Source organism: Hylobates moloch, unplaced genomic scaffold (assembly GCF_009828535.3).
Source record: "Hylobates moloch isolate HMO894 unplaced genomic scaffold, HMol_V3 SCAFFOLD_24, whole genome shotgun sequence".
Lineage (NCBI taxonomy): Eukaryota > Metazoa > Chordata > Mammalia > Primates > Hylobatidae > Hylobates > Hylobates moloch.
The window spans coordinates 18394242-18411508 of NW_026652299.1; the positions used below are offsets into that span (position 1 = coordinate 18394242).

The 17267-nt window shown below is 40.0% G+C and overlaps 1 protein-coding gene and 1 non-coding gene across 2 annotated transcripts in view; one reads left to right on the forward strand and one right to left on the reverse strand.

Moving 5' to 3' along the window:
• The window catches only part of NCKAP5 (NCK associated protein 5), a 998748-nt gene that overhangs the window by 325206 nt on the left and 656275 nt on the right, over positions 1-17267 (forward strand). The window lies entirely within an intron of this gene.
• On the reverse strand, positions 16434-16535 carry LOC116463062 (U6 spliceosomal RNA). The gene has a single exon (XR_004246535.1). It is a non-coding gene; the product is annotated as a U6 spliceosomal RNA (small nuclear RNA).

Genomic DNA, 17267 nt, shown 5'->3' on the forward strand with positions numbered 1-17267 from the left:
ACTTGCTAAGAATTGGTAAATTCTCTCAGAGGGGCCCAATACACATACAGGTCAGAGGGGAGGCCAGAACGAAAGGGGGATGGGGAGGGAGAGAATAGCAGCCAAACAACATGGATGGCTTAGGACAGTCCAGATTTCCTTTTGAATGCCATTGTAGAATATTTATACTTATATTATATTATATTATATTATATTATATTATATTATTTTAATTTATTTTATTTTTTTGAGATGGAGTTTCACTCCTGTTGCCCAGGCTAGAATGCAATGGCACAATCTTGGCTCACCACAACCTCCGCCTCCTGGGTTCAAGCAATTCTCCTGCCTCAGCCTCCTGAGTAGCTGGGATTAAAGGCATATGCCACCATGCCCGGCTAATTTTGTACTTTTAGTAGAGATGGGGTTTCTCCATGTGGGTCAGGCTGATCTTGAAATTCCAACCTCAGGTGATCCGCCTGCCTTGGCCTCCCAAAGTGCTTGGATTACAGGTGTGAGCCACTGTGACCAGCTGAATATTTATAGTCATAATTAATTCATAATTAACTCCCCCCACACAATTTTGAAAGTTTTATGACCTTATAGTAGAAAGCTGAGAAAAGCACCAAAAAGAATACAGAGAAAAAAAATATTATTTGTAACATTACTACGTTTAGGAGAGTATTTCCTTCCAGCCTTATCTCTGTACATAGCTTTGTAGAAATTTTTTTTTTTTAATTATAGTTAAAGTTGTAGGGGACATGTGCACAATGTGCAGGTTTGTTACATACGTATCCATGTGCCATATTGGTGTGCTGCACCCATTAACTAGTCATTTAGCATTGGGTATATCTCCTAATGCTGTCCTTCCCCCCTCCCCCCACCCCATAACAGTCCCCGGAGTGTGATGTTCCACTTTCTGGGTCCATATGTTCTCATTGTTAATTCCCACCTATGAGTGAGAACATGCGGTGTTTGGTTTTTTGTCCTTGCGATAGTTTACTGAGAATGATGGTTTCCAGTTTCATCCATGTCCCTACAAAGGACATGAACTCATCATTTTTTATGGTTGCATAGTATTCCATGGTGTATATGTGCCACATTTTCTTAATCCAGTCTATCGTTGTTGGACATTTGGGTTGGTTCCAACTCTTTGCTGTTGTGAATAGTGCCGCAATAAACATACGTGTGCATGTGTCTTTATAGCAGCATGATTTATAGTCCTTTGGGTATATACCCAGTAATGGGATGGCTGGATCAAATGGTATTTCTAGTTCTAGATCCCTGAGGAATCGCCACACTGTCTTCCACAATGGTTGAACTAGTTTACAGTCCCACCAACAGTGTAAAAGTGTTCCTATTTCTCCACATCCTCTCCAGCACCTGTTGTTTCCTGACTTTTTAATGATGGCCATTCTAACTGGTGTGAGATGATATCTCATTGTGGTTTTGATTTGCATTTCTCTGATGGCCAGTGATGCTGAGCATTTTTTCATGTGTTTTTTGGCTGCATAAATGTCTTCTTTTGAGAAGTGTCTGTTCATGTCCTTTGCCCACTTTTTGATGGGATTGTTTGTTTTTTTCTTGTAAACTTGTTTGAGTTCATTGTAGATTCTGGATATTAGCCCTTTGTCAGATGAGTAGGTTGCAAAAATTTTCTCCCATTCTGTAGGTTGCCTGTTCACTCTGATGGTAGTTTCTTTTGCTGTGCAGAAGCTCTTTAGTTTAATGAGATCCCATTTGTCAATTTTGGCTTTTGTTGCCATTGCTTTTGGTGTTTTAGACATGAAGCCCTTCCCCACGCCTATGTCCTGAATGGTATTGCCTAGGTTTTCTTGTAGGGTTTTTATGGTTTTAGGTCTAACATGTAAGTCTTTAATCCATCTTGAATTAATTTTTGTATAAGGTGTAAGGAAGGGATCCAGTTTCAGCTTTCTACATATGGCTAGCCAGTTTTCCCAGCACCATTTATTAAATAGGGAATCCTTTCCCCATTTCTTGTTTTTGTCAGGTTTGTCAAAGATCAGATAGTTGTAGATATGTGGCATTATTTCTGAGGGCTCTATTCTGTTCCATTGATCTATGTCTTTGTTGTGGTACCAGTACCATGCTGTTTTGGTTACTGTAGCCTTGTAGTATAGTTTGAAGTCAGGTAGCGTGATGCCTCCAGCTTTGTTCTTTTGGCTTAGGATTGACTTGGCGATGCGGGCTCTTTTTTGGTTCCATATGAACTTTAAAGTAGTTTTTTCCAATTCTGTGAAGAAAGTCATTGGTAGCTTGATGGGGATGGCAATGAATCTGTAAATTACCTTGGGCAGTATGGCCATTTTCATGATATTGATTCTTCCAACCCATGAGCATGGAATGTTTTTCCATTTGTTTGTATCCTCTTTTATTTCATTGAGCAGTGGTTTGTAGTTCTCCTTGAAGAGGTCCTTCATGTCCCTTGTAAGTTGGATTCCTAGGTATTTGATTCTCTTTGAAGCAATTGTGAATGGGAGTTCACTCATGATTTGGCTCTCTGTTTGCCTGTTATTGGTGTACAAGAATGCTTGTGATTTTTGTACATTGATTTTGTATTCTGAGACTTTGCTGAAGTTGCTTATCAGCTTGAGGAGATTTTGGGCTGAGACAATGGGGTTTTCTAGATATACAATCATGTCATCTGCAAACAGGGACAGTTTGACTTCCTCTTTTCCTAATTGAATACCCTTTATTTCCTTCTCCTGCCTGATTGCCCTGGCCAGAACTTCCAACACTATGTTGAATAGGAGTGGTGAGAGAGGGCATTCCTGTCTTGTGCCAGTTTTCAAAGGGAATGCTTCCAGTTTTTGCCCATTCAGTATGATATTGGCTGTGGGTTTGTCATAGATAGCTCTTATTATTTTGAGACACATCCCACCAATACCTAATTCATTGAGAGTTTTTAGCATGAAGGGTTGCTGAATTTTGTCAAAGGCCTTTTCTGCATCTATTGAGATAATCATGTGGTTTTTGTCTTTGGTTCTGTTTATATGCTGGATTAAGTTTATTGATTTGTGTATGTTGAACCAGCCTTGCATCCCAGGGATGAAGCCCACTTGATCATGGTGGATAAGCTTTTTGATGTGCTGCTGGAATCAATTTGCCAGTATTTTGAGGATTTTTGCATCAATGTTCATCAATTTGTAGAACTTTCAACATAAATAATTTCACAAATCAGGTAGTAAGGTTGTTTTATATTTCACAGGTGGCTATCAACCTTTGGTGCAGTAAGCATGTTCATTTTCGGGGCAGGGCCCACCACAGTGATGAGGCAACTACAACACTCAGTCCTCGACGAGTCTAAGAAAACATTTTGTACTTGTCAGAGCTCACAGAAATTCAACCAGCCTTCTATTTGTTAAAATGAGTCAAGTCTTCTGCTGATCAAGCTGTAGCTGAGTGTCATTAACTGGATGTGTTACTTGGTAATACACACCAGGGTGTTTCCCACTCTACTGGCAAGTGGCCCTCCTGTCACATCGCTATCCATGCATGGAGCTTGGTTGCACACATTTATTCACAAGTTCTCATCCTTGTGTTTTGTGAGGGCCATAGCCCAGTCTAATGACCATATCACCCAGTGCTCCTTGCATGGGCCACTTTGTGAACAAATGCTCTGTGAGGGGCCTGCAGCCCTGGAAGCTGCCATATGGCTAATTAGAATATTTTGGACCATCACCCTAGGACTGTTCTCTAAGAGGCTATGAGACTAATCACATGTTTTCTAACATGTTTTGCCTTAGCTAACACCAGAAATTTAAGCAGTGCTGGAAATCCGTTAGTTCCCAAATCTCTCAGTCTCACACATGTCAGCAAACTCGTATGTGGCCCAATTTCTCATCCTCTCTCATCCTCTGAAAATCCTTTCAAATTCATGGTCTGTCATCATCAATCTCTCCTCTTCTCGGAATATACCACTTAATAGCCTTCCCTGCATATAGACCCCATTCTGAAGATTTTGCATCCCTGCAGCCCTTTCAGATAGATGTGTTTTTGCCCACTTCTTTGGATTCCTGCAAATGCATGGCTTGAATTTGAGGTTGGTATCGTCCCTGCTTTCCACTACCATATTTGGGCCGTTTTATTCCTTCTCCATGGATAGGTAAGAGGCAAACATTGCTTAGAGTGGGGTGGAGTGGTGGAAGTGATGAGAAATTGTCCGATTTAGAATATAATTGATAGGGAAACCTACCAGAAGTCTCTCATTGATTGGATATGAAACTTTCAGTTTCAGTCCTGAATAAACACTTCTTGCTGCTGCTTCTTGCTGTCCTCAAATAATTGTTCTTCTTGTCCCCTCAGTCATTGAAGACTTTGACTCCTGGTTCTTTGGCTCAGTCATTTTCCATCTCTATCATACCTCACAACCCAAACCTCCTAGGAATTTCCCAACACCCTGGCCTTCAGTAACTGCGCTTCCTTTATCCCCAGTGATCTTTTGCTCTACTCCATCTCCACTGCCATATTACATCTTGAACCACCTTCAAAGTCACAATGAAATCACCCCACATGCAGATCACAACTCCTGTCTTACTAGATGATTTAGCAAGTATCCTCAACATTATTGAGACCTTCAGCTCTTTGGTTCAATCACCACCTTTCCTGCCCCTTGTCCAGTTTATACCTTAAAAGAAATACATACTTTTCACCACTGCACAACAATTAAACTAGAATCACTGCGAAAGGCCTCAGGTGTCAACATTTTTCAACTCCACTTGGGTGATTATAATGTGTAGCAAGTGTTGAGAACCATTGCTCCGTATTCTGAATATCAAACACCCGGTTCTCTAGTCAAGTTGACAGGTGGGAAATCTCTATTAGTTTGTTAGTAAGTATTAATATGGATTTTAAAAGGACTATGATGAAAATGGAGTATCTTTTTTTTTTAATTTAAAAGTAAACTTTAATGTCAAAAATGCAAACTTGGGGAGGGCAGAAAGATCACACACAGGGCTGTCACTTCACACTTGGAGGATTGCACAGCAGCCGGGCAAAGGCACTCCTCACTTCCGAGACAGTGCGTTGGCCAGGCAGAGGTTCTCCTCACTTCCCAGACAATGGGGTGGCCAGGTAGAGGCGCTCCTCATTCCCAGGTGGTGAAAATGGGGTATCTTTTAAAGGCTGTACCTTCAGAAATAGGGAGAGCTTAACAGGAGATATTTTGGGGCAATGATTCACACCTCTTTCTATAAAAGGTTGCCTCCTCCCCGGGGCCCTTTAAAGGCTGAATCTCTGTCATTATTCTCTAAGCATTGGTTCTCAAATGACGCACCAATGGCATAGTCACTGAAATCATCGATAGTTGGATGACTTCCAAATTCATATCTTCATTTATCTTCATCCCTGACTTCCTCTGACCTTTAGACTTTTGTATATCCTGCTACCTGCTTGACATCTTCACGTGTCTGTCAATAATTCTAACCTAAAATGATCCAAACAGAGCTTTTGATTTTTCCTCTACACAAACTTTTGCCTTCGTCTTCCCCATTGCATCTAGTGGTGGTGTATATTATCAGCAAAAGCTAAGAGTCTTTCTCAAGGTTGCCTTGGACTGCTCAATTACCCTCTTCACATCCAATCCATTGGTGACTTCAAGTTAAGTCTACCTCACAAATGTATCCCAAATCTAAGCATTTCACATCACTTCTACTTCTACCACTCAGCGTCAAGCCATTTGCACTTCTTGCCTAGATGAATGCAAACTACTCCTAATTGGTCATTCTGTTTTCCCTTTTGCAGGGAGTACCTTTGCTGCAGTGCAATGCAGTGCTTCCTCTGTGCTTGGTGCTGCCTTTGTGCTCACTCGTCTCCCCCACTATCTTCAACTCCCTGCCTCGCGTTTTTATTACCCTTTTTTTTTGAGACAAAGTTTCACTTTGTCGCCCAGGCTGGAGTGCAGTGGCAATCTCAGCTCACTACAACTTCTGCCTCCCAGGTTCAAGAAATTCTCCTGCCGCAGCCTTCTGGGTAGCTGGAATTACAGGCACGCTACTACTGCCTCGCTAATTTTTCTATTTTCAGTAGAGACAGAGGTTTCACTATGTTGGTCAGGCTGGTCTTGAACGCCTGACCTCAAGCATTCCACCCACCTCGGCCTCCCAAAGTGCTGGGATTACAGGAATGAGCCACTGCGACTGGCCACATTTTTATTACTTCTTTTCTCGTTATTCAGGTCTCTGTTCAAATGTCACTAATCAAAGAATGACTGACACCTGCCTAAAAGATCCACCATTCCCTGCAGTCTCTGTCCCCTTACCCAACTTTGCTTCTTCACATCACATCCAAGGGTGAGCTGGGGCTGACTCATACTGCTCCAGAGAATTAACTGTACACATCTCTTTCCAACTGCTCATCCAGTGACATCACATTGTTAGACTGAAATTGTCCAGGGTGGGTGCACTTACACTATGGCAAAAGCTACAAATCACATCCTTCTGACTCCCAAGCTTGTTCAACATTTACACCACTGCTTATGGCAACATGAATTCAGATTTAAACTTGTATGTTTGGGTCTGACTCCCACAGTAGAATTTAAGCGGCCGGGCGCGGTGGCTCACGCTTGTAATCCCAGCACTTTGGGAGGCCGAGGCGGGCGGATCACGAGGTCAGGAGATCAAGACCACGGTGAAACCCCGTCTCTACTAAAAATACAAAAAATTAGCCGGGCGCGGTGGTGGGCGCCTGTAGTCCCAGCTACTCGGAGAGGCTGAGGCAGGAGAATGGCGTGTGGAGGTTGAATGGAGGATGGATGCATGGATGGATGAAATTCAGATTTTGATAGTCCCATCTCAGTTTTAGACATAAAAAATAAAATTTTTCAAAGAGTAGAACCTTTTATATTTTCCTTATACTACAGGCCTCTGTGATAATCTTCTGCTCTGAGCACAGGTTTTCTTCTTTTTTTTTTAAACATGTGCAGATACATGTGTTTCTTTTTGTAGGCAATGTATTTGTCATTTTTTGCTATTAACATGTTTCTTACCTTCATGTATATGTGTCTGTTAAACCTATGAATTTTTTGTATTCTTCAAGATAGCTATTAATCTGGAAACCCTGGGAAACATATGCAATGAATAGTGTGCTGATACTACATCACATTGCATGATATGTTCAGTGACATAACATGCTAAGTTTAATGTGCTGTCCCTTATGAGCACTGCCTAGCAGGATGCACTGTGCAAATTGTAACAAATGCCGTCATTAACACAGCATGTCCGTCAGTGCACCACACAATCTGTGATGCGTTGCCTTGGAGGATTTATGTCTCTGATTTTCAATGAATAAGCCTTCACCTTTAGTATACTTAGAAGGTGGGATCAAGCGAGTTGAGATCTGACAAGCCTGCAGCTCACTCTACACTACCTCCCATCTAGTTGTGGAAATCATCATCCACCTGTCCCTCATTGCTGTGACATGGAGAGATGTTGCACCATCCTGCAGGGACCATTCTGGTGACCTCCTAGCCTGTCAAGTGTGGGCACTAATTAATCACAACACTGTGAAATCTGTCAAGAAGTCCCTTGTGTTTTCAGACATTGCAGCCACTTGAACAAAGAACACGCAGTTGACCTCTGGGTGCTTTTGTCTCTGAGCACATTAGAGAACCCTTTTCCTAAAAGAGGAATACTTGGGAATGCAAGAGCTGAATGACTCCACCTTGCATATACACAGTGCAGATAGTGGCTGGAGGGGATATTGTTAAGTGATAGGCACAAAGCTGCTAGGGACTTTCCAAAGAACAAAATACCTCTGGAAAAAAAGCATACTAGTATAAGACCTGCTAAGGACAGCCATGCAAACTGCCCAGGGCTCTCTGACTCTGGCTCACACAGCCTACTCTGGATAGGATGAAGATGATTTCCATGAAAAGGAGGAGCTGGGAGTAGCCTTGTCTCCTGCTGCCTTCTAACTGACCAGAAGCTTATCCTACCCCTTTGTGTCCTTAAAAGCATCATTTGTCACAACATGGTCCGTGGGTCATTTGCATAAGATCATCTGTGATACTAGTTAAAATGCCGCTTCCTGGGACCCACACCAGACCTACTGCGTCAAAATCTCAGGAAATCTTAGTTCCCTTCCCTCCCCCATATCCTTTCCCTGAAGCCCTAAAGAATGTTTAGATTCCACTTTGGGAGGCCGAGGCAGGCAGATCACAAGGTCAGGAGATTGAGACCATCCTGGCTAACACGGTGAAATCTCGTCTCTACTAAAAATACAAAAAAATTAGCCAGGCATAGTGGTGGGTGCCTGTAGTCCCAGCTACTCATGAGGCCGAAGCAGGAGAACGGCGTGAACCCAGGAGGCGAAGCTTGCAGTGAGATCGCGCCACTGCGCTCCAGCCTGGGTGACAGAGGGAGACTCCATCTCAATGATAAAAAATAAAAAAAATGAAAAAAAAAAAAGAAGGTTTAGATCCTTTTTAAAATTCTATTCATTAGTCATGGCTTACAATTATTAGGTTGAACCTTATGAAATTGCTATTATGCAACCACGGTTAAGTGGCAAAAAAAAATGGCAATTTAATGTGGTTTTATACAACTTTAAAGTCCAGGCTCTGTCCCAGGTGCTGGAAATGTAAAGACAGGAAAGATAAGAGTTGACAATGCAGGTGGAGAGATACGGGTACAAAGATGGATAATCTAGGGTGGTTAAGTGTGATGGGTGCTGTGCTACTTTACTTAACAGCTGGCAAATTTGGGAGGATATTTGAACAGCAGTATTATGAAATATGGATAACCTTAAATTATATAGATACTTTCTCAGATAACAGATTGATAATAGATAAGAGAAGTTTGGTACTCACTGAGCTTGATATCAAGAAGAAATACGTACAGTAGAGTAATAATTTTCAGTGGTGTGGACCTGAGGATGGAGTGAATGAAATATCAAAATTATCTGAAGGTCTTCTTTGAATTACGTATTTGTCTTCCCAATGGAGCATCACTATATTCCTCTAAGAAAGAGAGCCCTCTCCACCTTATCCCCCTTAGAAACATTGCCTGAAGGAGTTCTTGTTAATGAGGGGAATTAATCATGATCTTCAGGTGTGTGGGTACAAAAAAAAAATCTGCTCACTTCCAGAATGACAAGTCAAAGATAGGTGCTGGGTCTGACCCAGTCGGTCATTTTCATGTTGTTATATTCTGACATCTTTATAGCTGTATATATACTCTAATAAGTGGTTTTTTTTTTCCATGGGGTAAAAGAATGTGGTTGTAGGAGATAACAAGGAATCCATTTGATCGAATGGTCTTAGTGATTTCATTCATAGGTAAATGGAATTAATGGAATTGACAATGGTTAAAAAATGTCATAGGTAAATATTATAATCTGATTGAAAAAGATGTATGAACAGCTAGAGTGGTTTGTATGAAGCAAGTGACTAGAATAGTGCCTAAGTAAAACCATTTTCGCAATGTTGCATGAGAAGTGTGGAAACAATATTACTTCTGAGGATGTGAGCTGGCTGCTGAGATAAGGAAGAAAACACAGGTGCAATAAGCATAAGAAACAGAATGCTTCAGTGATAGAATGTCTTGTTTTCCAAATGTACTTTTAAGATTTATATTCATCTCTTCATTCAAAAAGAAATCACTGCTTACTCTCGTAGTAGAGATTTTTGCCATCTCTGAACTCTTATTACCTTTGTTATTTAATGCCACTCAAGTTAGGTTTATCCAGGATTATTGTTACAGGTCATTCATTACCTCATTCTTGGCTTGCCGACGTGTTTATAAGATCTTTACAGATAGATCGTGTATCTTACTCATCTCCTCTTTCTTATGCATTGTCAAGGGGTATGCAGAGCCATTGTTGTAAGTCAAAATAATAGAATATTATGGCAATTACAGAGGATCCAACTTAAGGAAAATGAAGTCTTAATAAATATTTGTGGAATGGAAAGAGAGGAGGAAGAAAAGAAGGCTAAGTCTTCCGATGTTTGAAATACCATGTGTTCTTTTGGTAAAACTTAGTCTTGCCAGAGGAAAGGACTTCTGAGGGGAAATTAGTTCTCTGCACATTCTTCAAGATGAGGAGACCAAGAGCTGCTTTTCATTACTAAAATGAGATCGAGAATTTATTATCCTCAATTTCAACAAAAAGTCAGTTACCTCTGAGCTACAAAAAAATTGCTAGTCAACTCAACTCAAGGTAGTTGTGAATAACTTGCTACTGCTGTGATCTGATGTAATTTTTAAATGATGCCCTTTTGCCCTGTGAAAAGCCATCCTTGATATGTATGGCAGCTAGTATAATTTTAAAAACATAATAATTTGCTGGCCAGGGATCATATATTTTGAGAACTCCAGTGAAGAGAGTGTCTGTAGAGCACAGGAGTGGACGTTTGCTTTCTAACACCTGGAAGATAAACCATGTGACTGTTAGCAGTGCCCATTGGATTTGCTTCTGAAACCGTATAGGTAAAACCAAAGACCACACAAAGGTTTCTAGAATTATAGCTGATATCTACTGACGTTCTTTTAAATTGTTTTCCATAAAATGTATGGCCTACTTACAGGATGGGACAGAAAGGGCAGATACCAGTGAAAGGTGGTTTGAAAAGAAAGTGAGATTAGTATTTCAAATGACTAGTTATTCTTCCCCAAAGTTAACATGCGTAGCACTTTATCAGTTGTTAATTGCAAACTGAAGAATCACCTTGTCAAAAGACAGCCTATCTTTTCCATTCTGGCTCTAGATTTTCTTAATTATTTTTTCCCCATTGGTATTAAGGAGAAGGCCATCTGTCTTGGCAGAAATAAATTAATGGCTGCCACTGAGCATATTACAATGCTTGGTTAAAATATGGCTACTCCATCTCTGTTGCTGGCAGCTTTGCCCACTTGTTCAATTAGGTCCCTTTCACACCCATAAAGATTCTCAAATGTCAAAAGTCATGGAATTATTTCATCCTTGAAAGACCTTCAAAGACAAGAGCAACCTATATACTTTATATGCTTTATTACAAATAGCCTGGGGGCCATGGTTTCACAGCCCAGGGGACCTGTTTCATAGAATTTTTTTTTTTCCTGGTGACTTAGGCTTGTGTTCTTTTTAAAGGTCAAAAGGGAAAAACTTCCATAAACTTCTCATTATATCTAGGAGATTCTTTCTTCTGACATATTCATTTTTTAAAATGTACACAACTTCTCATTTCTCTCTATTGCTGAGAGACATAAGGAGAGAGAAACAAGGAAAATTGATAAGTTCTCAGTAATTTAGATTATATTAATTCTGTTGAAATTTCTTTGATTTTTCCCTGCACATAACTGATCATAAGGCAGGATCATAGAAATGGGAAAGTGACCTTGTATTTTATTTTTATTTTTATTTATTTATTTTTTTGAGATGGAGTCTCACTCTGTCACATAGGCTGGAGTGCAGTGGCACGATCTTGGCTCACTGCAGCCTCCACCTCCCAGGTTCAAGCAAGTCTTCTGCCTCGGCGTCCCGAGTACCTGGGATTACAGGTGACCACCACAACGCCCAGCTAATTTTTGTATTTTTTTTTTTTTTTTTTTGTAGAGATAGGGTTTTGCCATGTTGCCCAGGCTGGTCTCAAACTTCTGACCTCAAGTGGTGCCTGCCTCGACCTCCCAAAGTGCTAGGATTACAGGCATCAGCCACCATGCCTAGCCATGGCCTTGTATTTTAAAGAAAGCATGTATGTCCTAGCACATTCTCTTGGAAAGAGAAAATAAATCTTTTCAGACTAAAACAGAAAATATTTGGTAGTTTTAGTCTTGATAACACCATATAACAGGAATCCTGCCTTAGCAAATCAGCTATGCCTGTCTTCTTATGTACCAAAAAAGAACCTGATACTCATTGTATTATTTTTGCTGGAATGCTATGAGAAGAATTGATTAATGATGGTGCAATAGGATTTAATCTTTCAGAATGAAGGCTGCACTATAAGATGGGGGTGCATGATTCAGGTTCCTAGTATGTGAGTAAAGACCTTAGGCTCTGAATGCTTACTTACTATATCCTGTTACTAAGAATTAGAATGCAATGACAGAATCATTTGTGTACATTTAGAACTGGTACGTTTTTACAGGAACTCTGCATCTTTGAACATTTGTTGGGAGCCTTAGAGAACAGCATGTTGCTATTACTCTATAGATAGAATTTCACTCCACTGCTTCACGGCATTAAAAACCAAATGTCTGTGATGGTAACTTGCTATATTTTTTCTTAACCGAATTATTAAATTCAAATATTTGATTTCAACAAACAAAAAATGCAATAAACCCATATAATTCAGCTTATCCTTCAATCATGCTCTTTAAATATTTCAAGAATCTATTGCTTGCTAAGGTTAAAATCTAGAGTTTTTGAATGTTTGATTCAAATGTTTGTACTTGAAGGAATAAAATGTTTAGATACCTGAGTATAGCCCATATTATATAGTGTTTATTAACTTTGGGGGCAAAATTGTTTAAACATATGCATTCCATGCTACAGCATGAAATTCATCGTAAGAATTGTCCATTCTATCCAAGGAAGTTGATTATTGGTATAATGAGCATGTTTGTTTGCTAGGGCTGCCGTAATAAAGTACCACAGATTGAGTGGCTTGAAGAACAGAAATTCATTTTCTCAGAATTCTGAAAGCTAGAAGGTTGAGACCAACGTGTAGGCAGGATTGGCTTCTTCGGCAACCCCTCTCCTTAGCTGCAGATGACCACCTTCTTGCTGTGTGTTCACACGGTCATCTTTCTGTGCATTCACTTGTCTCTCTCTGGTAATGTCCTAATCTTTTCTTCTACAAGGATACCAGTCATATTGGATTAGGGCCCACCCTAACCACCCTATTTGAACATAATTACCTCTTTAAAGATCCTATCTCCAAATATAACCCCATTCTAAAGTACTGGGGGTAATGTATGCATTTTACCCCATAATAATGAGAGTAATTCTTTATATGTCAGTCTGATTAGAACTCATCCCTATAGCACAGACATTTAGCAGAGCATTAATGCAGCACACAAGTTTGGTACTTACTTCTTCTTTAAGCCTGCATCTCAAGTTGTCCTGAATTTGGAGCATAAAGGTCATGAGAAATCTCAAGCCAACGAGGACTCCAAGGCCAGGAAAGTTTAGGGGAAGTTCAAGAGTTCAGCTACACAATAGCAGCAGCTGGATTTAAACCCAGGTATGCTGAGTGTGGGTCCATATACTATGTGGAAAATTAAAATTGTCCTACTGGCATATTAATAATTTGGGTTCTTTATGATGATAAAATGAAGAAGAGTGGGGGATCAGAAAGCAAATTGAAAAGAGGCCTGAGTTCTAGCTATGGCCGCAGGAAGTCTGTTGATCTATGACCATTTCCCTAAAGGATGTGACAATGTTTATTGTTTGGTATTATAAAAATGTCACTTATGTCTCTCTAATAGACACCTAGTATCATGGGGGCAGAACAAGGTGACAGTATTTAATGAGTGCCCCTTCTTTTCCTGTGGCAGTGAGACCCAGTAGGGATGTACCTCTGCAAAACAGAAGCCTGCTCCCTGTCACGTTTGGAAATGAAATCAACTTTATCAGCCACCCATGTAGCAAAAAGAGAAACTCTTAACCTAAAGAGCATAACCCTTCATTTTACAAATGAGCTGTTTCAGACCCAGATAGGGAATGTATTCAAAATTTCCCATTTTCTTATGAGCAGAGCTGGAATTGAGACTACCATCTTGTTTTATTTTACCAAATTTGGTTCTTCCTTTCACCCCCATAATTCCAGTAATATATATGAAAATATTGTTTGTGTTTTTGCTTTTAAATGCAACTTCAATCTGTGGTTTCCTGCATCTTCCTCTACAATTCATCATCACCTAAAAACCAGGTGAAGGCATTAACTTTCTTTTGAAACATTTACCAAGACATTTGTGCCAAAGGGCAAAATCCTCATGAAGCTCGATCCTTGTGCTGAAATGTATTCACTTCAGCTGTTTGCACTTGGCCTGGTTAAAGGAAAGGAAAAGCATGGCCTTGTGAACCTGCAGACTGGGATTGATTCCCAACTTAGCCACTTACTTGGTGTGCAATCACAAATTAAATTCCTACTCTGAGTTTGCTTCCTTATATGTAAGAGTAATAATAATAGTAATTACCTAGCCAGATAACCATAAGGAATAGAAAAAAACATATGTCAGGAATTTAACACCAGGCACACTCAAGACAGTTGGTAAATGGTACCTGTCTTTCCTCTGCTTTTCTCTTGGGGCTCTAAGAAATAATGGCTATTTTAGTGGACAGAAGGTGTGATTTTCCACCCTCTGTACTGATTGAAGGCCCACACCTCTTAATTCTTGGAACTTCAGATACTTGAGACTCTGTAAAATGAAAAACTTATGCTACCTAATTCTGACAGATACAGTAATCAGCAGTGTGTTCTGAAGAGCAAGATGCCTTGAAAAACAACAAATACTATATAAAGTGTCAAATAGGAAGCCTGACTAGCCATTCATTTTGTTTATAAAATTTATGTCCCAATTTTCACACTCTGATTAGCATATAAAATCAATTTTTGGAGCTGAAATAGAAAATAAAATATCAGTTCTAATTACTTCACTTAGCAAAGCAATTCTTAAAGATGGCAATAATTTTCGTAATAGGCAATTGATTATCATAGTAATGTGAGCAGTGAATAATTATTTGAACACAGCTTTTAATGGATCTTTTAATGGCAACATAGAATATGCAAGAGTAAAGATATGTATGCACAATCAATATATCATCAGGCAAAAATTTTTATTTAACTTTTTTGTGGTTCTTTAGTCTATACATTTTTTATAGAACAAGTGGCAGATTTAAAATGAAGGGGATTTACAGTGCAGGTAAAGTACCTACAGGATTAAGGGGATTTGTGTAATTACTGACTTCTAGCTCTCTCTGTACGGGAATGATAATATCCAAAATTTTCGCTTGCAATTATCCAACTAAAGGAAAGCAAAAGGTACACCCAGCCCAGCTAAAGCACCCAATTAATAGTCAAATAAGAATTACTAGCAATGTAATAATTCAGGTTTGGCTTATATTTCTGTTGTCAAGTGTAGCAATTTGCTTGTTTCAAGCCAATTTTTTTGCCTTGATTAAGAGTGAGAGGGGTAAGAAACTATAACGCAGTGATTATGGCTCAGAAAGTAGATTGCCTACATTTGTATCCCAATACCACTGAGACATTCCATGGATACCAGGAAGGGTTGGGCAGGTTACTTTACTGCTCCGTGTCTAGATTTGGGCACTTATAAAATGGGAATGACAACATTCTTGCATCATTGGGCCATGTGAAACCTAAGACATTTTATGCAAAACATTTAGCACAATGAATATCACACAATTAGTACTCAGCAAATGTGTGTCATTATTATAGAAGGTAGTGAATGACCTCAAGTAAATGGACCTGTGTTTGGCTTTCTATTCTTTTTGATTCACAGTAGTGACCCAGCTCAGCCACATGCTGTAAAGGAGCTGACCTGATCCTTCTTACCAAGATAAAAAAATCTAACATCAATCAGTTCACTGTTTTCTGCACTGCAGCAGTGTGAGGGGCACCCTAATTCAGGAATTTTGCTAATTATTTTCTGGCAAGGCATCTGCTGCTCCACATGCTTCATTACTGCGATTCCACCTTTAAAACGGGCAGCAGCCTCCTTCAAGGGTGTAGTTACGACTGGAGAACAGCTTGATAACCAAGCCCAATCTACATATACTCAATAAAAGGAAATTCTTTTTATATGCAAATATGGAGAAATGGTCAAAGGTAGTGCTGAGGGACAGAAGGAGCATGAATTTGGGAGCTGGACAGTCATGGTCTTGAATCTCCACTTCGCCACTGGCCAACTATGAAATGTCAGACAACATATTCAACTCTCGTGATCAATAGCTTTTAAAATCTGGGTGATAATATCTATTTGCTGGGAAGGTTCAATTAAATAAGATTATGAACATAAAAGTGCCCAAGCTAGCATCTGTCACATGGCATGCCCTCCATGACAGATACTTTACCACCACCATGAGCACTTCCAATTCAGGTTTCAAAAGAAATGTCTAATACGACAGTGCCAGCTTTATATGTATTCATTCACATGATCCTCTTAAAAGCCCTGTGAAACAGGAATCATTATTATCCCCATTTTACAGATGAGAAACCTGAGGCACAAAGTGACTGAGAGACTTGGTCAAGGTCAAACGACCACTAAGTCGCAGAGCCATGATTTGAATCCAAGCAGGATGGCTCCAGTGTCCACACACTTAACCATTGAAATAAACTATCTCTCAACAGATTACTAATGGCCTTCTTCCCTTGCCTTTTCTTCTCATAGCAAATTGAGTCCCTCCTATAGCCCTTATCACAGCGCCTTCTACTAAATCTGTGTATGCACATAGGAGGTTGCAAAGTCCTCCCATGTGTCTTTAATTTTTTCCCCTTCTATACGGAGTGCTTCACAAACTTGGGTGTCATCCTTGCACAGGGCCATCCGAACCTTCTCTGTAGCATTCCAGTTTGTGTTGCTGAAACAGGCACCTTCCTTGTGTGTTAATCACTTTCATTTCCACACAACACCAAGTGCAGTCCCTCACTGTGTAGGTGAGCAAAATCAACATGATATAAAAATGTTGGCAAAAGAGATTTGAGAAGTTTTCTCTTGCATGGTGTTCAGCAATGCAGTCTGATTGGCTCTAAGGACTTAGATTTGATTATGGAAAATGTTGAAAGTAAGTAGGAAGATGCTAGATTGTCACCACTCTCAATTCTACTAGTAATTCAGTGGTGGCTGACAAGGTGACAGAGTGTGGCTAATGTGGGTAGTAGCTGTAGAAATGTAGGACCGTTGAGTCTTTCGGTGTGACTTCACTTCCACACTCTATTTGTTGAGCTCATCAAGGCCATGGCTTTTCCTCGTCATGGAAGGAAGCAGAGAGCATTAACATTCATTGCTAATGCATTAAAGGCCCCAACCCAGGCTTCAAACGCAGCCTCCAGTGACTCCGTAGCCTTTCCTCTTCCGATGTATTATACCCTCTGCTGACTAATGACCTATTCAGACTTCAGGCCCTGGGATTTATCTTAAAAAGAGGGAGAAAAGTACCTAAACATTATCATCCCCTGCTTTTTTGCCTGGAGCAACTCTGAAAAGAATTAACTTCCAGTCTCCTATGAAACTCTAGGAGCTGCTAGTCAGAGTAATAGAAAGTTCACTTCTGAACTAATTCTGGGAAGACAATTTGTGGAGGCTTTGTATTCATCCTGCCAGTGAACA